The sequence below is a fragment of the Diorhabda carinulata genome, chromosome 1, assembly GCF_026250575.1.
Source record: "Diorhabda carinulata isolate Delta chromosome 1, icDioCari1.1, whole genome shotgun sequence".
NCBI lineage: Eukaryota > Metazoa > Arthropoda > Insecta > Coleoptera > Chrysomelidae > Diorhabda > Diorhabda carinulata.
In genome coordinates, this window is record NC_079460.1 from 447,767 (window position 1) to 470,000 (window position 22,234).

The following is a 22,234-nucleotide window of genomic DNA, read 5'->3' on the forward strand; positions in this document are numbered from 1 at the left end:
CGGTAACTGGCCGGCAGAGGGCGCTAGTATCTATAAAACCGTGTTCAGTTTGTCGTCTCTCCGGCAGAGGGCGCTAGTGTCTATAAAAGAGTGTTAAGTTCGGTGACTGACCGGCAGAGGGCGCTAGTGTCTATAAAACCGTATTAAGTTTGGTGTCTGGTCGGCAGGATATAGGAACTTGTCGAAAAAGTTGAATTGTGTAAATTGAATGGAAATTTTTTCTATGTAGAAGCCGTTCGAGGTATATTATATAAAAGTGTTATGAAAATATTAACAATAACGGAAAAAAGTATTATGAAATTAGATGGCCGCTCGATGTATGAACGTACGAGGTGTATTATATAAAAGTTGTATGAAAATAGAAATAATAATGAAAAACAAGTATTATGAAATTTAATTCCGCTCGATATAGGAACTTGTCGAGAAAGATGATTTGTGAAGTTGAATGGAGATGTTTTGTATGTAGAAGCCGTCCGAGGTGTAGACATAAAAGTGTTATGAAAATATTAACGATAAAGAAAAAAAGTATTATGAAATTAGATCGCCGCTTGATGTATGAACGTACGAGGTGTATTATATAAAAGTTGTATGAGAATAGTAATAATTATGAAAAGCAAAGTATTACGAAATTAGCTAAGTTCGGTGACTGGCCGGCAGAGGGCGCTAGTGTCTATAAAACGGTGTTTAGTTTGTCTTCTGGCCGGCAGAGGGCGCTAGTGTCTATTAAACCGTGTTAAGTTCGATGACTGGCCGGCAGAGGGCGCTAGTGTCTATAAAAAGGTGTTTAGTTTGTCGTCTCTCCGGCAGAGGGCGCTAGTGTCTATAAAACGGTGTTTAGTTTGTCGTCTCTCCGGCAGAGAGCGCTAGTGTCTATAAAACCGTGTTAAGTTTGTCGTCTGGCCGGCAGAGGGCGCTAGTGTCTATTAAACCGTGTCAAGTTTGGTGACTGGCCGGCAGAGGGCGCTAGTGTCTATAAAAAGGTGTTTAGTTTGTCGTCTCTCCAGCAGAGGGCGCTGGTGTCTATAAAACGGTGTTCAGTTTGTCGTCTGGCCGGCAGAGGGCGCTAGTGTCTATTAAACCGTGTTAAGTTCGGTCACTGGCCGGCAGAGGGCGCTAGTGTCTATAAAAAGGTGTTTAGTTTGTCGTCTCTCCGGCAGAGGGCGCTAGTATCTATAAAACCGTGTTCAGTTTGTCGTCTGGCCGGCAGAGGGCGCTAGTGTCTATAAAACTGTGTTTGGTTTGTCTTCTGGCCGGCAGAGGGCGCTAGTGTCTATTAAACCGTGTTAAGTTCGGTAACTGGCCGGCAGAGGGCGCTAGTATCTATAAAACCGTGTTCAGTTTGTCGTCTCTCCGGCAGAGGGCGCTAGTGTCTATAAAACAGTGTTAAGTTCGGTGACTGGCCGGCAGAGGGCGCTAGTGTCTATAAAACCGTATTAAGTTTGGTGTCTGGTCGGCAGGATATAGGAACTTGTCGAAAAAGTTGAATTGTGTAAATTGAATGGAAATTTTTTTTATGTAGAAGCCGTTCGAGGTATATTATATAAAAGTGTTATGAAAATATTAACAATAACGGAAAAAAGTATTATGAAATTAGATGGCCGCTCGATGTATGAACGTACGAGGTGTATTATATAAAAGTTGTATGAAAATAGAAATAATAATGAAAAACAAGTATTATGAAATTTAATTCCGCTCGATATAGGAACTTGTCGAGAAAGTTGATTTGTGAAGTTGAATGGAGATGTTTTGTATGTAGAAGTCGTCCGAGGTGTATGACATAAAAGTGTTATGAAAATATTAACGATAAAGAAAAAAAGTATTATGAAATTAGATCGCCGCTCGATGTATGAACGTACGAGGTGTATTATATAAAAGTTGTATGAAAATAGTAATAATTATGAAAAGCAAAGTATTACGAAATTAGCTAAGTTCGGTGACTGGCCGGCAGAGGGCGCTAGTGTCTATAAAACGGTGTTTAGTTTGTCTTCTGGCCGGCAGAGGGCGCTAGTGTCTATTAAACCATGTTAAGTTCGGTGACTGGCCGGCAGAGGGCGCTAGTGTCTATAAAAAGGTGTTTAGTTTGTCGTCTCTCCGGCAGAGGGCGCTAGTGTCTATAAAAAGGTGTTTAGTTTGTCGTCTCTCCGGCAGAGGGCGCTAGTGACTATAAAAAGGTGTTTAGTTTGTCGTCTCTCCGGCAGAGGGCGCTAGTGTCTATAAAACAGTGTTAAGTTCGGTGACTGGCCGGCAGAGGGCGCTAGTGTCTATAAAACCGTATTAAGTTTGGTGTCTGGTCGGCAGGATATAGGAACTTGTCGAAAAAGTTGAATTGTGTAAATTGAATGGAAATTTTATTTATGTAGAAGCCGTTCGAGGTATATTATATAAAAGTGTTATGAAAATATTAACAATAACGGAAAAAAGTATTATGAAATTAGATCGCCGCTCGATGTATGAACGTACGAGGTGTATTATATAAAAGTTGTATGAAAATAGTAATAATTATGAAAAGCAAAGTATTACGAAATTAGCTAAGTTCGGTGACTGGCCGGCAGAGGGCGCTAGTGTCTATAAAACGGTGTTTAGTTTGTCTTCTGGCCGGCAGAGGGCGCTAGTGTTTATAAAACGGTGTTTAGTTTGTCGTCTCTCCGGCAGAGAGCGCTAGTGTCTATAAAACCGTGTTAAGTTCGGTGACTGGCCGGCAGAGGGCGCTAGTGTCTATAAAACCGTGTCAAGTTCGGTGACTGGCCGGCAGAGAGCGCTAGTGTCTATAAAACCGTGTTAAGTTTGGTGTCTGGTCGGCAGGATATAGGAACTTGTCGAAAAAGTTGAATTGTGTAAAATGAATGGAAATTTTTTTTATGTAGAAGCCGTTCGAGTTATATTATATAAAAGTGTTATGAAAATATTAACGATAAAGAAAAAAAGTATTATGAAATTAGATGGCCGCTCGATGTATGAACGTACGAGGTGTATTATATAAAAGTTGTATGAAAATAGTAATAATTATGAAAAGCAAAGTATTACGAAATTAGCTAAGTTCGGTGACTGGCCGGCAGAGGGCGCTAGTGTCTATAAAACGGTGTTTAGTTTGTCTTCTGGCCGGCAGAGGGCGCTAGTGTCTATTAAACCGTGTTAAGTTCGGTGACTGGCCGGCAGAGGGCGCTAGTGTCTATAAAAAGGTGTTTAGTTTGTCGTCTCTCCGGCAGAGGGCGCTAGTGTCTATAAAACGGTGTTTAGTTTGTCGTCTCTCCGGCAGAGGGCGCTAGTGTCTATAAAACTGTGTTCAGTTTGTCGTCTGGCCAGCAGAGAGCGCTAGTGTCTATAAAACCGTGTTAAGTTTGGTGTCTGGTCGGCAGGATATAGGAACTTGTCGAAAAAGTTGAATTGTGTAAAATGAATGGAAATTTTTTTTATGTAGAAGCCGTTCGAGTTATATTATATAAAAGTGTTATGAAAATATTAACGATAAAGAAAAAAAGTATTATGAAATTAGATGGCCGCTCGATGTATGAACGTACGAGGTGTATTATATAAAAGTTGTATGAAAATAGTAATAATTATGAAAAGCAAAGTATTACGAAATTAGCTAAGTTCGGTGACTGGCCGGCAGAGGGCGCTAGTGTCTATAAAAAGGTGTTTAGTTTGTCGTCTTTCCGGCAGAGGGCGCTAGTGTCTATAAAACCGTGTTCAGTTTGTCGTCTGGCCGGCAGAGGGCGCTAGTGTCTATTAAACCGTGTTAAGTTCGGTCACTGGCCGGCAGAGGGCGCTAGTGTCTATAAAAAGTGTTTAGTTTGTCGTCTCTCCGGCAGAGGGCGCTAGTATCTATAAAACCGTGTTCAGTTTGTCGTCTGGCCGGCAGAGGGCGCTAGTGTCTATAAAACTGTGTTTGGTTTGTCTTCTGGCCGGCAGAGGGCGCTAGTGTCTATTAAACCGTGTTAAGTTCGGTAACTGGCCGGCAGAGGGCGCTAGTATCTATAAAACCGTGTTCAGTTCGTCGTCTCTCCGGCAGAGGGCGCTAGTGTCTATAAAACAGTGTTAAGTTCGGTGACTGGCCGGCAGAGGGCGCTAGTGTCTATAAAACCGTATTAAGTTTGGTGTCTGGTCGGCACGATATAGGAACTTGTCGAAAAAGTTGAATTGTGTAAATTGAATGGAAATTTTTTTTATGTAGAAGCCGTTCGAGGTATATTATATAAAAGTGTTATGAAAATATTAACAATAACGGAAAAAAGTATTATGAAATTAGATGGCCGCTCGATGTATGAACGTACGAGGTGTATTATATAAAAGTTGTATGAAAATAGAAATAATAATGAAAAACAAGTATTATGAAATTTAATTCCGCTCGATATAGGAACTTGTCGAGAAAGATGATTTGTGAAGTTGAATGGAGATGTTTTGTATGTAGAAGTCGTCCGAGGTGTATGACATAAAAGTGTTATGAAAATATTAACGATAAAGAAAAAAAGTATTATGAAATTAGATCGCCGCTCGATGTATGAACGTACGAGGTGTATTATATAAAAGTTGTATGAAAATAGTAATAATTATGAAAAGCAAAGTATTACGAAATTAGCTAAGTTCGGTGACTGGCCGGCAGATGGCGCTAGTGTCTATAAAACGGTGTTTAGTTTCTCTTCTGGCCGGCAGAGGGCGCTAGTGTCTATTAAACCGTGTTAAGTTCGGTGACTGGCCGGCAGAGGGCGCTAGTGTCTATAAAAAGGTGTTTAGTTTGTCGTCTCTCCGGCAGAGGGCGCTAGTGTCTATAAAAAGGTGTTTAGTTTGTCGTCTCTCCGGCAGAGGGCGCTAGTGTCTATAAAACAGTGTTAAGTTCGGTGACTGGCCGGCAGAGGGCGCTAGTGTCTATAAAACCGTATTAAGTTTGGTTTCTGGTCGGCAGGATATAGGAACTTGTCGTAAAAGTTGAATTGTGTAAATTGAATGGAAATTTTTTTTATGTAGAAGCCGTTCGAGGTATATTATATAAAAGTGTTATGAAAATATTAACAATAACGGAAAAAAGTATTATGAAATTAGATGGCCGCTCGATGTATGAACGTACGAGGTGTATTATATAAAAGTTGTATGAAAATAGTAATAATTATGAAAAGCAAAGTATTACGAAATTAGCTAAGTTCGGTGACTGGCCGGCAGAGGGCGCTAGTGTCTATAAAACGGTGTTTAGTTTGTCTTCTGGCCGGCAGAGGGCGCTAGTGTCTATTAAACAGTGTTAAGTTCGGTGACTGGCCGGCAGAGGGCGCTAGTGTCTATAAAACCGTGTCAAGTTCGGTGACTGGCCGGCAGAGAGCGCTAGTGTCTATAAAACCGTGTTAAGTTTGGTGTCTGGTCGGCAGGATATAGGAACTTGTCGAAAAAGTTGAATTGTGTAAAATGAATGGAAATTTTTTTTATGAAGAAGCCGTTCGAGTTATATTATATAAAAGTGTTATGAAAATATTAACGATAAAGAAAAAAAGTATTATGAAATTAGATGGCCGCTCGATGTATGAACGTACGAGGTGTATTATATAAAAGTTGTATGAAAATAGTAATAATTATGAAAAGCAAAGTATTACGAAATTAGCTAAGTTCGGTGACTGGCCGGCAGAGGGCGCTAGTGTCCAAAAAAAGGGTGTTTAGTTTGTCTTCTGGCCGGCAGAGGGCGCAAGTGTCTATTAAACCGTGTTAAGTTCGGTGACTGGCCGGCAGAGGGCGCTAGTGTCTATAAAAAGGTGTTTAGTTTGTCGTCTCTCCGGCAGAGAGCGCTAGTGTCTATAAAACGGTGTTTAGTTTGTCGTCTCTCCGGCAGAGAGCGGTAGTGTCTATAAAACCGTGTTAAGTTCGGTGACTGGCCGGCAGAGGGCGCTAGTGTCTATAAAACCGTGTCAAGTTCGGTGACTGGCCGGCAGAGGGCGCTAGTGTCTATAAAACCGTGTTCAGTTTGTCGTCTGGCCGGCAGAGGGCGCTAGTGTCTATTAAACCGTGTTAAGTTCGGTCACTGGCCGGCAGAGGGCGCTAGTGTCTATAAAAAGGTGTTTAGTTTGTCGTCTCTCCGGCAGAGGGCGCTAGTATCTATAAAACCGTGTTCAGTTTGTCGTCTGGCCGGCAGAGGGCGCTAGTGTCTATAAAACTGTGTTTGGTTTGTCTTCTGGCCGGCAGAGGGCGCTAGTGTCTATTAAACCGTGTTAAGTTCGGTAACTGGCCGGCAAAGGGCGCTAGTATCTATAAAACCGTGTTCAGTTTGTCGTCTCTCCGGCAGAGGGCGCTAGTGTCTATAAAACAGTGTTAAGTTCGGTGACTGGCCGGCAGAGGGCGCTAGTGTCTATAAAACCGTATTAAGTTTGGTGTCTGGTCGGCAGGATATAGGAACTTGTCGAAAAAGTTGAATTGTGTAAATTGAATGGAAATTTTTTTTATGTAGAAGCCGTTCGAGGTATATTATATAAAAGTGTTATGAAAATATTAACAATAACGGAAAAAAGTATTATGAAATTAGATGGCCGCTCGATGTATGAACGTACGAGGTGTATTATATAAAAGTTGTATGAAAATAGAAATAATAATGAAAAACAAGTATTATGAAATTTAATTCCGCTCGATATAGGAACTTGTCGAGAAAGATGATTTGTGAAGTTGAATGGAGATGTTTTGTATGTAGAAGTCGTCCAAGGTGTATGACATAAAAGTGTTATGAAAATATTAACGATAAAGAAAAAAAGTATTATGAAATTAGATCGCCGCTCGATGTATGAACGTACGAGGTGTATTATATAAAAGTTGTATGAAAATAGTAATAATTATGAAAAGCAAAGTATTACGAAATTAGCTAAGTTCGGTGACTGGCCGGCAGAGGGCGCTAGTGTCTATAAAACGGTGTTTAGTTTGTCTTCTGGCCGGCAGAGGGCGCTAGTGTCTATTAAACCGTGTTAAGTTCGGTGACTGGCCGGCAGAGGGCGCTAGTGTCTATAAAAAGGTGTTTAGTTTGTCGTCTCTCCGGCAGAGGGCGCTAGTGTCTATAAAAAGGTGTTTAGTTTGTCGTCTCTCCGGCAGAGGGCGCTAGTGTCTATAAAAAGGTGTTTAGTTTGTCGTCTCTCCGGCAGAGGGCGCTAGTGTCTATAAAACAGTGTTAAGTTCGGTGACTGGCCGGCAGAGGGCGCTAGTGTCTATAAAACCGTATTAAGTTTGGTGTCTGGTCGGCAGGATATAGGAACTTGTCGAAAAAGTTGAATTGTGAAGTTGAATGGAGATGTTTTGTATGTAGAAGTCGTCCAAGGTGTATGACATAAAAGTGTTATGAAAATATTAACAATAACGGAAAAAAGTATTATGAAATTAGATGGCCGCTCGATGTAAGAACGTACGAGGTGTATTATATAAAAGTTGTATGAAAATAGTAATAATTATGAAAAGCAAAGTATTACGAAATTAGCTAAGTTCGGTGACTGGCCGGCAGAGGGCGCTAGTGTCTATAAAACGGTGTTTAGTTTGTCTTCTGGCCGGCAGAGGGCGCTAGTGTCTATTAAACCGTGTTAAGTTCGGTGACTGGTCGGCAGAGGGCGCTAGTGTCTATAAAAAGGTGTTTAGTTTGTCGTCTCTCCGGCAGAGGGCGCTAGTGTCTATAAAACGGTGTTTAGTTTGTCGTCTCTCCGGCAGAGAGCGCTAGTGTCTATAAAACCGTGTTAAGTTCGGTGACTGGCCGGCAGAGGGCGCTAGTGTCTATAAAACCGTGTCAAGTTCGGTGACTGGCCGGCAGAGAGCGCTAGTGTCTATAAAACCGTGTTAAGTTTGGTGTCTGGTCGGCAGGATATAGGAACTTGTCGAAAAAGTTGAATTGTGTAAAATGAATGGAAATTTTTTTTATGTAGAAGCCGTTCGAGTTATATTATATAAAAGTGTTATGAAAATATTAACGATAAAGAAAAAAAGTATTATGAAATTAGATGGCCGCTCGATGTATGAACGTACGAGGTGTATTATATGAAAGTTGTATGAAAATAGTAATAATTATGAAAAGCAAAGTATTACGAAATTAGCTAAGTTCGGTGACTGGCCGGCAGAGGGCGCTAGTGTCTATAAAACCGTGTTAAGTTTGGCGTCTCTCCGGCAGAGGGCGCTAGTGTCTATAGAATCGTGTTAAGTTTGGTGTCTGGGCGGCAGGATATAGGAACTCGTCGAAAAAGATGAATTGTGAAAATTGAATGGAGATGTTTTGTATGTAGAAGCGGTTCGAGGTGTGTTATATGAAAGTTTTATGAAAATAGTAATAATGATGAATAACAAGTATTATGAAATTAGATTGCTCTCGATATAGGAACTTGATGAACAAAATTAACTGTGAAAATTGAAAGAGTTGTTTTGGATGTGGATTATATAAAAGTTGTATGAAAATATTAATAATGTCAAAAAATATGAATTGTGAAAATTGTATGGAGATAGATGTTTTGGATGTCTACATCCGTCCGAGGTGTTTTATATAAAAGTGTTGTGAAAATAGTAACAATAAAATTCCCACAGAAAAATAATCTTAACGGAAAAATGAATGTGTAATGGAAATAGGAACCATCGGTCCGACAAATGAGCTTACGAATCACTAAAAAAACTTATATAAAAAGTTTAACCGAAAAATTGTGTTATGAATCAATGAATAAAATAGAAGCCGTAACAATATAAGAAAATGTAATATTAACGGTAAAAGATGTATATAGAAAGTTGAAACGAAAAGAAGTGTGTGAAAAATGGAATTCTATCTAAAATATATAATGAGAAAACACGTCTCGAGTTTTGGATACATAATAGTATTGCTTGAAAGCCTTGAAAAAATGACATTAAATTGTTTCCAAAAAAAGAAGCTTTATGAAAATTTACTTATAAAAAATGCCGCTTCCGAAATACAACTATTAACAATAATAACAATATAGAGTATATATGTTGATGTTGTTTATTATTATTATTGTTGTTGTTGTATTATCGAAAACGGCATGTGTTATATCCACATGCCGTATATCCATATATTATTGTTAATAGTTGTATTTCGGATATATATATATATATAGTCGAAAACTAAAAACTTTTAGGAAATTTTACTTATAAAAAATGCCGTTTCCCGAATACAACAACAACAACAACAACTCTCTACTATTAACAATATTAACAATATAATTTGTTAATATGTCGTTAGTATTGTTGTTGTGCGTGTAGTATATAAGAGAAAACGGCAATATTTATAAAAAGAAATTGCAAAAAAAGGGGCCTCGTCTAATCGACAAGACGAATCCCCAAGCTAAGGGCTGAGTCTCAATAGATCGCAGCGTGGAAACTGCTCTACCAGGTACAACACCCTGCCAGGTACGTAAGTCGTCTACAGACAATTCCGAGTTCCAACATCGAAATGATTGTTTTACCCATATTCGTCTATTAAAAGATCGTGTCGTACATAGCAAGGATCGATCCCACCGTCGACAAATGATCTTTTATAGATATAGGGCTCGTGCGACGACCGCAACAAAGCTACGATCGCCTAGTAAAGTCACATTGTTTTGAGCCTTTCGACTCTCGGAACTCCAAGAGATATCGTTGCCACCTTTGACTAGAAAGGATACGGCCTTAGAGGCGTTCAGGCATAATCCCACGGATGGTAGCTTCGCACCATTACCCGCTCGAGTAAGTGCGTCAACCAAATGTCCGAACCTGCGGTTCCTCTCGTACTGAGCAGGATTACTATCGCAACGACGAGTCATCCGTAGGGTAAAACTAACCTGTCTCACGACGGTCTAAACCCAGCTCACGTTCCCTTTAAACGGGTGAACTAGTTAGAAGCGGCCGCGACATCGCGGCTCCTCCTCGGAATATATCAAAGTTGAATATATTTGGAATTTGAATTTCATATTTCCTTCTATATATGAATACATATATATATATATATATATATATATATATATATATATATATATATATATATATATATATAATAAATATAACTACATCGACTGATACCATAAATACCATGATAACTCTCGTAGTTTCGAATTTATTCAATTTTATACTCAGGGATGACAACAATATTCCGGAAATTTCTCGGTTTTGTGCCAAAATCTTGAAAATATGGGTTCGTCTAAAAGTTTTGGAAAACAGATCAAATATCATTAATTCGTCGCCGGAGATTCCAGAAAAAGTATTATTTTTTAGATTGGAAATATCTTTTTTACGAAAATTCAATTTTCATGGATTTTCACGGATTTTCCCCTTGTCAAATTTTTTTTTCCGAAAACTGACAATTTTTATCGAATCCCCATATAATTCAACCCCCATGTACGGAATTTGGTTGAAATCGGAGGCAAAATGTTTTTCTCCATTTTTATTCCACAGGGGTACCCTTTGAAATGTCGAATTCCGTTGCAATAGCTCAAATTCAAAGGTCTATAACTCGCCTTGTATAATCAAGAGAGTAGATGTATATTTTTTCTATGATAGTACCTATGTTTTTCTTCCGATTTTTTCTTATTACCACGTTTCAGCTGCTAATGTGTAGACAATATGAATTTTTATGTGGATTTTTTTGAGAAAAAAACTTGTCTCGACTTTCACCCTGTATAATACGCGTATGTATGGGAATGAAGGATTGCAATGAGACCAATAAGTGAAATGAAGATTTTCTTAATTGATTGATGCCACAAAAAACATGATAACTTTCAAAGTTTCGAATTTATTCAATTTTATACTCAGGGATGACAACAAAATTCCGGAAATTTCTCAGTTTTGTGGCTAAATTTTTGAAAATATGGGATCGTCTAAAAGTATGGGGAAAAAGATCAAATATCATATATTCGTCGCCGGAGATTTCAGAAAAAGTATTATTTTTTAGATTGGAAATAACGTTTCTACGAAAATTCAATTTTCATGGATTTTCACGGATTTTTCCCTTGTCAAAATTTTTTTTCCTGAAAACTGACAATTTTCGTCGAATCCCCATATAATTCAACCCCCATGTACGGAATTTGGTTGAAATCGGAGTCAAAAGATTTTTCTCCATTTCTATTCCACAGGGGTACCCTTTGAAATGTCGAATTCCGTTGCAATAGCTCAAATTCAAAGGTCTATAACTCGCCTTGTATAATAAAGGGAGAGGAGGTATATTTTTTCTATGATAGCACCTATGGTCTTCTTCCGATTTTTTCTCATTACCACGTTTCAGCTGCTGATCTGTAGATAATATGAATTTTTATGTGGATTTTTTTGAGAAAAAAATTTGTCTCAAATTTCACCCTGTATAATACGCGTATGTTGGAGAATGTGGAATTGCAATGGAATTGAGGACAGACATTGAAGTTTCCTTAATCGATTGATACCATAAATAGCATGATAACTCTCATAATTTCTAATTTATTCAATTTTATACTCAGGGATGACAACAATATTCCGGAAATTTCTCGGTTTTGTGCCAAATTTTTGAAAATATGGGTTCGTCTAAAAGTATTGGGAAAAAGATCAAATATCATATATTCGTCGCCGGAGATTTCAGAAAAAGTATTATTTTTTAGATTGGAAATATCTTTTTTTACGAAAATTCAATTTTCATGGATTTTTCCCTTGTTATAATTTTTTTTCCGAAAACTGACATCTCTTGTCGAATCCCCATATCATTTAACCCCCATGTACGAAATTTGGTTGAAATCGGAGCCAAAAGATTAAGAAAAAAATTACAATGATTAATCGACTCATTATTTTCAGCTCAATGGATTTATTATGAGTATACACTGTTACTATTATACTAAATTCGAATTTCAAATTTTTTTGTTTTATTTTCAATGGTAAAATAAGAATATAAGAATAAAAATATTTCGAGCCTATTTCAATTATAGGCGCTCAAAATACGGAAGATCCTGCGAAAATCGCACCTCCAGGTTCAATATTTAGCGATTCCTGGCACCCTCACAAAGTGGGGGGAATTCGGTAATAATTTATACCAATGACTAGAGTATGTCGAGGCGCTTCCCGCCGGGATATTCAAACGTCAAAATTCCGGAAAAACCAAATTTTCAAATCCACTTCGGAATTTTTTCCCACGAATTTTCCCCCCTGGACCCCCCGAAATTTTGATCGTGGGATTATGGATATTTTTTTCTCCCTAAAACGTACTTTCCATTTTTTCGCTATCGTGTAACGTAAAAAAGTTGCACACCCCCGATTGAGGTTTTCCGAAAATTACGACTTTCGCCTCCACCTAGACCCCCAAAAAAAGGGGCCAATTTCAAAAATTCGGATATTTTTGGAATGAGAAAAATCAGTTCTATCGAGCTAGGCTAAAAATTTACTTTTCAATTTTTCCCCGTAAATTTTTTCAAATGGAAAAATCGGTTTATGTATCGCATACATTGTACAGATTTTTCTCTATTCAAATCATTTTTCAATTTTTCTCTAGCTCGAATAATAAAAAAGTAGGTTTCAGCTGCGCCCTAGAACTTTTTCGGGGGGGGATTATCGGGGGGGACATAATTTTTTTCGTTAGCCGAAATACTCGAATAGAAACATTTGGAACATCCCGTCAACGTAGCTCTCTCCAGCTCCGAGCAATCCAAATCACCTACGAGAGGGGGGAGTGGGGGGAAATTTTTGGTACTAAATTTTTTTCTCCAAATTTGATTCTCCATCCATCTATGTGATTATTTTCGCCAGCTAGCGTCATCAAAAAAGTGGCACGGTTCGCTATTAATGGGAGGACAATCCGACGCTTGGCGAATTCTGCTTCGCAATGATAGGAAGAGCCGACATCGAAGGATCAAAAAGCGACGTCGCTATGAACGCTTGGCCGCCACAAGCCATTTATCCCTGTGGTAACTTTTCTGACACCTCTTGCTGAAAACTCTTCAAGCCAAAAGGATCGATAGGCCGTGCTTTCGCAGTCCCTATGCGTACTGAACATCGGGATCAAGCCAGCTTTTGCCCTTTTGCTCTACGCGAGGTTTCTGTCCTCGCTGAGCTGGCCTTAGGACACCTGCGTTATTCTTTGACAGATGTACCGCCCCAGTCAAACTCCCCGCCTGGCAGTGTCCTCGAATCGAATCAGGCTGGAGGTAAGTTGACGCACCCGAAACGCCGGACACGAACCTCGATCGTTCGCAAAGCACGAAGCCTCACGAACTGCACCGACGAACGGTACGCGACGCAACGATACGTCACTCCGTGCCCTTGGCTCGAGAATACCGTGACAGTCGCCGCCTCGTGAGCGAACGACGCACGCGTTTCGCCTTACCGAGTAAGTAAAGAAACGATGAAAGTAGTGGTATTTCACCGGCGATGTTGCCATCTCCCACTTATGCTACACCTCTCATGTCTCCTTACAATGCCAGACTAGAGTCAAGCTCAACAGGGTCTTCTTTCCCCGCTAATTTTTCCAAGCCCGTTCCCTTGGCAGTGGTTTCGCTAGATAGTGGGTAGGGACACGTTACCGAGGTTTGTGACACTGCATCCATCACCGTGGTGATATTACGCAGTGCCACGGCCCACCTACCTTGCGGCATAAGGCTAGTTTCCGCCCAGAATCCACCGAGACCACTGTCAAGAGAACCCATCCCATCTCCTCTACTCCTAAAAATGAGCGGGGAGAAGATCTCAAATTTCTTTTTCTTTGTCCTATTTTAGAACTTATTTCTAAATATAACAATATACTATTTTTAAGCTTATATACTTTCGTTAGTCTGGTCTTTTCTGTCTTTTGTCTATATTTTGGTATGTTTTTGTCGTGTGTCCAGGCAGGTCCCGATAGTTCGTTCTTCGCAGTCTGTAGTCTGGGAATAGAATTTTTTTTTTTTTTCTTTTTTTTTTTTTTTTTGTTTTGTTGTCATACTGCTTAAAGAGCCCTTTATTCAATTTGTTTCGTCGTCATGGATGGTCTGTTGCGCCCACTCGTTCAGCCATACGGCGATCGTCTCGTTGTGTATGTCTATGTCTGTTGGCGGGTATTGAATGTCAAGTGTCCTGAGTCTTGTTGTGAGTAGGGTTCTGGCTTGCAGTCTGTCGTGATCTGTGCAGTCATTTCTTACATGTTGTATAGTCTCCGGAGTCTGGCAGTGTGTGCAGTTACCGTCTGTTTCTCGTAAGTTGAAACGCTCGTAATATGTTTGGATATGTCCGTGTCCGGTAAGTGCTTGTATTGTTTTCCAGTTCAGGTCTGCGTACTTATGTTTTGTGTGTTTTATCCACTCATAGGTTTTGCGTCCTGTTGTTTCGTTGTCCCATAGCTGTTGCCAATGTCTCATTGCAAGGGTATGTCGTTCTTGTTTGTACATGTTTTTGGTGAAAAGTTTAGTTGTCTGTTCCGGTTGTTCGTGCGCCTCTTTCGCTAACCTATCTGCTATTTGCATTCCGTGACGTTGTCTGTTTGTGTATTGTATCGTAATCGTTTTTCCCGTTTGTTCAAGGTCTTGTATATTTTTTGTCAGTTTTGCTGTGATTTTTGTGTTAGTATTCATGTGTTGTAGTGTGTATATTGCGTTCTTTGAGTCTGTATGTATTGTTACTTCCGTCGATGGTGTATTTTGCGCTAGTTCGAGTAGTATTGTTGTTCCCATGTATATAGCGTACATCTCGAGCGTGTTGATGTCGCATGTAGTGGTTACCTTTATTTTATAATATTTTTGTATGGTGTTTTTTATGTAGATTCCTATGGTTGAACTCTCGTCTTTTTTGCTAGCGTCAGTGTAGATGTGCAGTTGTGAAGTTTGTTCTTCTTGTGTCTCGTCTGTTAAACGTAGGTGTAGTGGTCTTCTGGTCGGATGTGGTTTGTCAGTTGTGTAGGTATGAAGCGTGTTTAGTAGCGGTTTTCGTCTGATGTACGTTTCCCATCTCGCCCCGGCGTCCGCCTGTAGGGGGGTTACCCCCGCAAGCACATGCAGGGCCGAGGTGGGTGTTGTCCTGTATGCTTTTGTTATAGCTAGTAAGTAAGGTCTTTCTGTTGCTCTTAGTTGTCTAATTATTCTGGAGTCTTTGTATCTATGTCCCCATATTTCTGAGGCGTAAAGTACCATAGGTTTTATTGCGTGTTCGTATATGTGTCGAAGTATTAACGGTTTTCGTCCCCATTTTCTTCCCGTGACTGCTATCAGTTTACTCGCTATGTCAGAGGTTTTTTTTCTAACTTTTTTGATGTGGTCCAAGAATAGCAGTCCTGTGTCAATTGTCAGTCCTAAATATTCTATGTTGTCTTTAATTTGTACTGTATGTCCGTCCATTTTTAGTCTCGGTTGTCTCGTTGTTTTGTAGGGTATGAACATAATTTCTGTCTTATCTTTGTTGTAAGTCAGTTTTTGGTTTTCAGCCCATTTTGTGCAAGCGGCCCAGATGCTCCTCCATTTCCGCTCTAGAACGTTTAGTGAGGTTCCCGTCAGTAGGATTATTTGGTCGTCCGCAAAGGCTTGAATCATGTCGTCTATGTCTAGTCCTCCTGTCTCGTCTAAGTACCTGAACCAGTCCTCCATAATTAGATTCCAGAGAGCCGGTCCGAGGCTGGAGCCTTGTGGGCATCCTCTGTGTGTGTCGGTTTCTATGTTTTCGGTTCGTATGTGTCTGTGCTTAAGGAAGTCGGTGCATAGTTTAGCGATGTTTCGTGGTGTATTTTTTTGTCTTAGTATGTCTACCACTTGTGGTGTCCAGGCTGTGTTAAACGCGTTGCTCATGTCTAATGTTATGACCAACGTATGTATTTTGTGGTCTTTGTTGTGTCTTATTTTTGTGATTATTTTGTCAATGGCTTCTGTGGTTGTCCGTCCCTCTCTGAAACCGTATTGCCTCTCGTCAATATTGTTTGTCTGTTCTAGGTAGTAAGTTAGTCTTTTTGCTGTCATTTTGTCGAGAATTTTCCCTAGTGTTGGTAGCAGGCAGATTGGTCTTTTGGAGCCGTTCTTTTTTGGTAACCACACCATGTCTGCGGTCTTCCAAATGTTAGGAAAGTGTCCTTCTTGTAGGCATGCGTTATATAGTGATGTTAGTTCTTTGACGTTGTATTCGTTTGTTATGTTTATTATTTCTTTTGGTATATTGTCATTTGATGTCGCTTTTTTGTTTTTCATTATTGCTACTGTCCACTGTACCTCTTGTTCTGTAAAGATCGGGTCTTCGGGTGTCGTAAAGTCTCTGGTCATATTTTTTCTTTTTTCGGTTTGTAGTGGGGTGTCGTTTTGTATGTCGTCTGGGGGGAAGTACATTTCGTGTAAAGTCATTATTGTCTCCTCTCTTGTAGTTGTCCACGTTCCGTCCTGTTTTTCTATCGTTTTGAGTGAGTAGTCGGTTGTGGTCCCTGCTCTTAGTATTCTATATGCTGTTTCCCATGGATTATCCGGGTCATTGTCGGTGAGAAATTGGCGTAGTGAGTTTATTTTATTTCTTTTTATCTCTTTTTTGTATATTCTTCTTTGTTCTCTGTATATGTTTAGTTTAATTGCTCTTTCTATTGTGTTTTGTTCTTGCTGATATTGTTTTCGTTTCTTGTTCGTTTTCTGTCTTAGTCTGGTCAGCTCTTGGGTCCACCATATTTGAGTTTTTTTTCTTTTTTTCCTTTTTTCTTTTTTTAGCCCGTTTTCCATGATTTTAACGTAGTTGTTTTGGTATTTTTGCGCTGTACTTTCTACGTCGTGGAGCAGGGTCCAGTCAAGATTATCCGTGATTCTTTTAATTTTCTCGTTATCTGTGTTGTTAAAGTCATATTTTGTCTTGTTTGTTTTTTGTCGATCATATCTCATGTTTTGTCTTATGTTGTATGTTATATATGCGTGGTCGCTGAGTGTCTCCTCGTTATGTACGATCCAGTCCGTTAAGGTTATTTCCTTTGTAATAGTCAAGTCTACCCAGCTTTTCCATCTGTTGCTAATAAATGTCGGTGGGCTGTCATGTGTGTTATTTATAAAGTAAGTTCTCGAAGTTATCCAGTCCAGTATGTCCTCTCCTCTGTCGTCATTTATGTCTCCTCCCCATCCGGTGTTTTTGGCGTTGAAGTCTCCTGCCAGTATAAAGGGGTTTTTTATTTCCTCTATTTTCCTTCTGTGTCTATCTAGTCTTTTATTTCTATTGCCCCCTGGCTCGTCGTATATATTGATGATGTGTATTGTTGTGTCTTGTAATTGTATTTGGATGGTTGTGGTATTCTCGTCAGTCATAGAGGTGATCGTAATCGGTTTGTACACGGCCTTTGTGATTGTACATGTTTTGCTATGTTTATTGTGTCTCGTTATTATGTAGTTAGGAGGTGGCTTTATGTCGTGGAATGGCTCTTGTATTAGGATTATGTCGATGTCTTGTTCGTTACATGTTTGTAGCAGCTGGTCTGTCGCTCTTTTACCCTTTCCGCTATTATGCTGTAAAAATTTTATTGTCATCTATGTTGTTGTGTGTTTTGTGTTTGTGAGTTTCTAGTTTGTCTTTTGTTTTGTGTGTGTGTGTGTGTGTGTGTTTTAGTAGTTAATGTTGCGTCTTGTCTCGTTCAGTTTTTTTATGTAAATTGGGCAGTTTCTGTCTCTTGCTTCGTGTCTTGTTTGTGGTAATCTAAGCAGTCTGCAATTGTGGCAATTAACGTCTGTCGTTGTACATGTTTTTGGGTCGTGTGCGTCTCCGCACCGGTAGCAGGTGTATTTTTGGTCAGTGCAGTATTTGGCCGAGTGTCCGTATCTGCTGCATTTGAAGCATAGGGTCACCGGGATGTGTTCTTGTGTGTAGAGTTTCGTCAGGTCTATGTATATGTGTCCTTTTGTCATAATGGCTCTGAAGATGTCGGTTGGGCACTGAAGCAGTATATTTTCCTTGTAAGGATTGCGACATGGTCTACCTCCGAGTTTGTCGTTATTTTTGTCTTTGTCCGTGTTAGTCTTTAGTCTGTTGATCGTTACTTCTTGGTCATATGCAACAGCTATGAGTGTATGAACCAGTTGTTGCATTTCGGTCATTGCTTCCCGTACAGTCAGTTGGTCTTTTTTGGTAAAGCTGATCTTTCCCTTGGACTCTGGTGAGCTTCTGGTTATGGCCTGTTCTACTGTTTTGGTCAATGTCTTCGTCCTTTTCATTATATCTGTCATACTTGTTTCCTGTTGTGGTCTTGTTTGTCCTGCTTCCTCTTCTTCTTCTTCTTCTGAGTCAGTTTCTTGTCTTTTTTTTTGCTTTGGTGTTCTCTTAGTCGATTTTTTATATTTAAGAATGGGGTTCGCTCAGCGTTCCCGTCATGTCATTTTTCCCGCTCGTGTCCGAAGAATCACTTTCGGTTATATCCATTGTTCATATATTGTCCCTGTATACTAATTTAACTAAATATAATATAAATATTGTCCAGCACTTTAACACGTGCACGCGATTTGAAGCCGAGAATTTAAGAGATAAAAGTTTTTTTTTTTTTTTTTTCTACTTACAAATAATATAATATAATATAAATACTGTTCAGCACTTTAACACGTGCGCGCAGTTTGGAGCCGAGAATATAGAGGTAAAAAGTTTTTTTTTTTTTTTCTTTCTACTTACAACATAAAATAATAAAAATGTTCATCACTTTATCACGTGCACACGGTTTGGAATAAAGATTATTTGAGATAAAGTTTCTTTCTTTTTTTTTCTTTTTACTTACCACGCAATACAATAAAAACACTGTTCATCACTTCGTCACGTGCACGCGGCATGAAATAAGGATATTTGAGAACACCGTCGATTAACGCCACTGAAGCAAACGTGTCCGTTCTCTACCGAGTTCGGATATAAAGTGAGTGGGTAGGGACAGTGGGAATCTCGTTAATCCATTCATGCGCGTCACTAATTAGATGACGAGGCATTTGGCTATCAGAAATGTGTGTCTTTTTACGGACCTGGACAGAGCCAGTTCTCAACACTTGTCATCATGCAGTCAAAGTGGCCTGTCGCATACAAGGTCCTAAACCCCGCCTCTTCCATTTGCCAGTCCCTTCAGTGGGGACTACGTGCCACCCTGGTTCACCCTGGACCCTTAAATCAATAAAGGTGGGCCTCGGTGGCCACAACAGCACGACATGGGGCCTTAGGATTTAACCTGCCCCGCCAATATTTCGTTTTCATAGTCCGCGCCACTTTCCAGGACGGACTCCTTTCCAAAGCGAGGCCAAGACATTGTATTTCCCAGCAGTAGTTGGCTGGTGCGCTAATGAATGGAAACCACGACACCCCCAGTCCCCGTTCCCAAGTACCAGGTCTGGAAGTGCACAGTGGTCCTCGATAGCCGAAGGTGGATGTTCTGTAAAATAAAATATAATATAATATATAAAATATTAAATCTACCTATAACTAATGGTAGTACACCTTCGGGCGAAAATCATATAGAGGCTTCTTATTCCGGGAATATGTTTCATCAGCCTATTTAAGATTGAGCCATAAAATAGCGATGAATGGAGAGGCTGCCAATAATAGTTTTGGTAATGTAAGATCTGATGTCTTGCTTAGAAAAGCCGAGAATACTAGAAATGATATTATTATCTCGACACCAGATTCCACGCGCTCCCACGACTAGAGGGGCCACGACGATATGTTTCCCAGGGTATCGGGATGTCATAGTTAAGAGAGTCATAGTTACTCCCGCCGTTTACCCGCGCTTGCTTGAATTTCTTCACTTTGACATTCAGAGCACTGGGCAGAAATCACATTGAGTCAACACCCGTTGGGGCCATCGCAATGCTTTGTTTTAATTAGACAGTCGGATTCCCCTAGTCCGTGCCAGTTCTGAGCTGACCGTTGAATGGCGGCCGAAGAGGATATCCAAATACCGATTAAGGTAATATGGAACCTCGCAGCAAGACGGTTCCGCGGGAGGCCAAGGCACGGGACCGAACTCGGATTCATAATTATCACAAACTCCAACCAGGAAGGAAAGAGATATGCTCCAATTACTTCACCTCGCCCAGGCCCGGCACGTCAGCCGTGACCCACTTCCTCGCCAAGCCCGACACGCCCCGATCCTCAGGGCCAATCCTTATCCCGAAGTTACGGATCCAATTTGCCGACTTCCCTTACCTACATTATTCTATCGACTAGAGGCTCTTCACCTTGGAGACCTGCTGCGGATATGGGTACGAACCGGCGCGAGCCTCCACGTGGCCCTCTCCTGGATTTTCAAGGTCCGAGGGGAAGATCCGGACACCGCTGCAACTGCGGTGCTCTTCGCGTTCCAAACCATATCTCTCTGCTAGAGGATTCCATGGAACTCGAACGCTTATGCAGAAAAGAAAACTCTTCCCGGATCTCCCGACGGCGTCTCCAGGTCCTTTTGGGTTACCCCGACGAACTCTCTTGCGAGGGCCCGACTTTTTGACGGTTCCGCTGCCGGGTTCCGGAATAGGAACCGGATTCCCTTTCGCCCGATGGGTGTGTACAAACTTTTTACGTAAGTAAATAAAGCTACACCACATCAACATCGGCTTTCGCCTAGGGCTTAGGATCGACTGACTCGTGTGCAACGGCTGTTCACACGAAACCCTTCTCCACGTCAGTCCTCCAGGGCCTCGCTGGAGTATTTGCTACTACCACCAAGATCTGCACCGACGGCGGCTCCAGACGGCCTCACGGCCAATCCTTCTGCGCACACCGCCGCGACCCTCCTACTCGTCAGAGCTTCATGGTCGCGCGCAAAACGCGAACCGCACATGCCGCTGACGGTCGAGTATAAGCACGACGCTTCAGCGCCATCCATTTTCAGGGCTAGTAACTTCGGCAGGTGAGTTGTTACACACTCCTTGGCGGATTCCGACTTCCATGGCCACCGTCCTGCTGTCTTAAGTTACCAACGCCTTTCATGGTATCCCATAAGCGTCGATTTTGGCGCTTTAACTCGACGTTTGGTTCATCCCACAGCGCCAGTTCTGCTTACCAAAAATGGCCCACTTGGCACTCTGATTCGAGTCTCGCGGCTTCATAAGTTCGAGCAAGCCGGAGATCTCACCCATTTAAAGTTTGAGAATAGGTTGAGGTCGTTTCGACCCCAATGCCTCTAATCATTCGCTTTACCGGATGAAACTCGTACGCTACGAGCGCCAGCTATCCTGAGGGAAACTTCGGAGGGAACCAGCTACTAGATGGTTCGATTAGTCTTTCGCCCCTATACCCAGTTCCGACGATCGATTTGCACGTCAGAATCGCTACGGACCTCCATCAGGGTTTCCCCTGACTTCGTCCTGACCAGGCATAGTTCACCATCTTTCGGGTCCCAGCGTGTACGCTCTTGGTGCGCCTCTTCTCGTAATGAGAACGAGACGCCCCGGGAGTGCGAAGCGTTTACAATTTTTATTTGCAAATCGCTTATCCTCCCTTGGTCTACGCGAGGTAAACCTTTACTTTCATTACGCCTTTAGGTTTAGTTATTTCCCAATGACTCGCGCACATGCTAGACTCCTTGGTCCGTGTTTCAAGACGGGTCCTGAAATTACCCAAATCGATAGCGTCGTTGATCGGCGTTTCAAAACGAGGTCTGGTCGAGAACACCGTAACCAACAGTCGTTCCGGGACAGAATCGGCATTATGTCCGATTACCGTCAAACACGAAACGCTCTTGCTACGGGCCGAACGCTAATTAATCTAGCGGCCCCGCGCCATATTTCTACCGTCGAGCGAGTCTGTCGGAACATCGAGGGTCCCCATGAATTCGAATAAAATCAAGTGGTCTACCACCTCGAGTCTTAGACAGACACCCAACGGATCACGACGTCCTACTAGAGGAAAAGTGCACGCGTTCGATATCGATTAGAAAAACGTAAAACGCGATTTATTGTAATATGCCGAAACACAAACAATATCCGTCATACAAACGTTCAACTTCAATTATCGAAACGCGAATGAATTTCCTCTTTCGACCTTTCGGGTTTCTCAGGTTTACCCCTGAACGGTTTCACGTACTCTTGAACTCTCTCTTCAAAGTGCTTTTCAACTTTCCCTCACGGTACTTGTTCGCTATCGGTCTCGTGGTCATATTTAGCCTTAGATGGAGTTTACCACCCACTTAGGGCTGCACTCTCAAGCAACCCGACTTATAATATATCTCGTATAATATTTAAATACAATTCGCCAAACTATCATAAAAAAAAACGTGTGTTTAATAATATCATCTCTCATATGAAATATAACATTATTTGTTTTTATTTAAAGAGTCGGCAGCAGCAGCAGCAGCATCAGCATCAGCATCAGCATCAGCATCAGCATCAGCATCAGCATCAGCAACACACCACCAGCCTTTATACATATATAATAT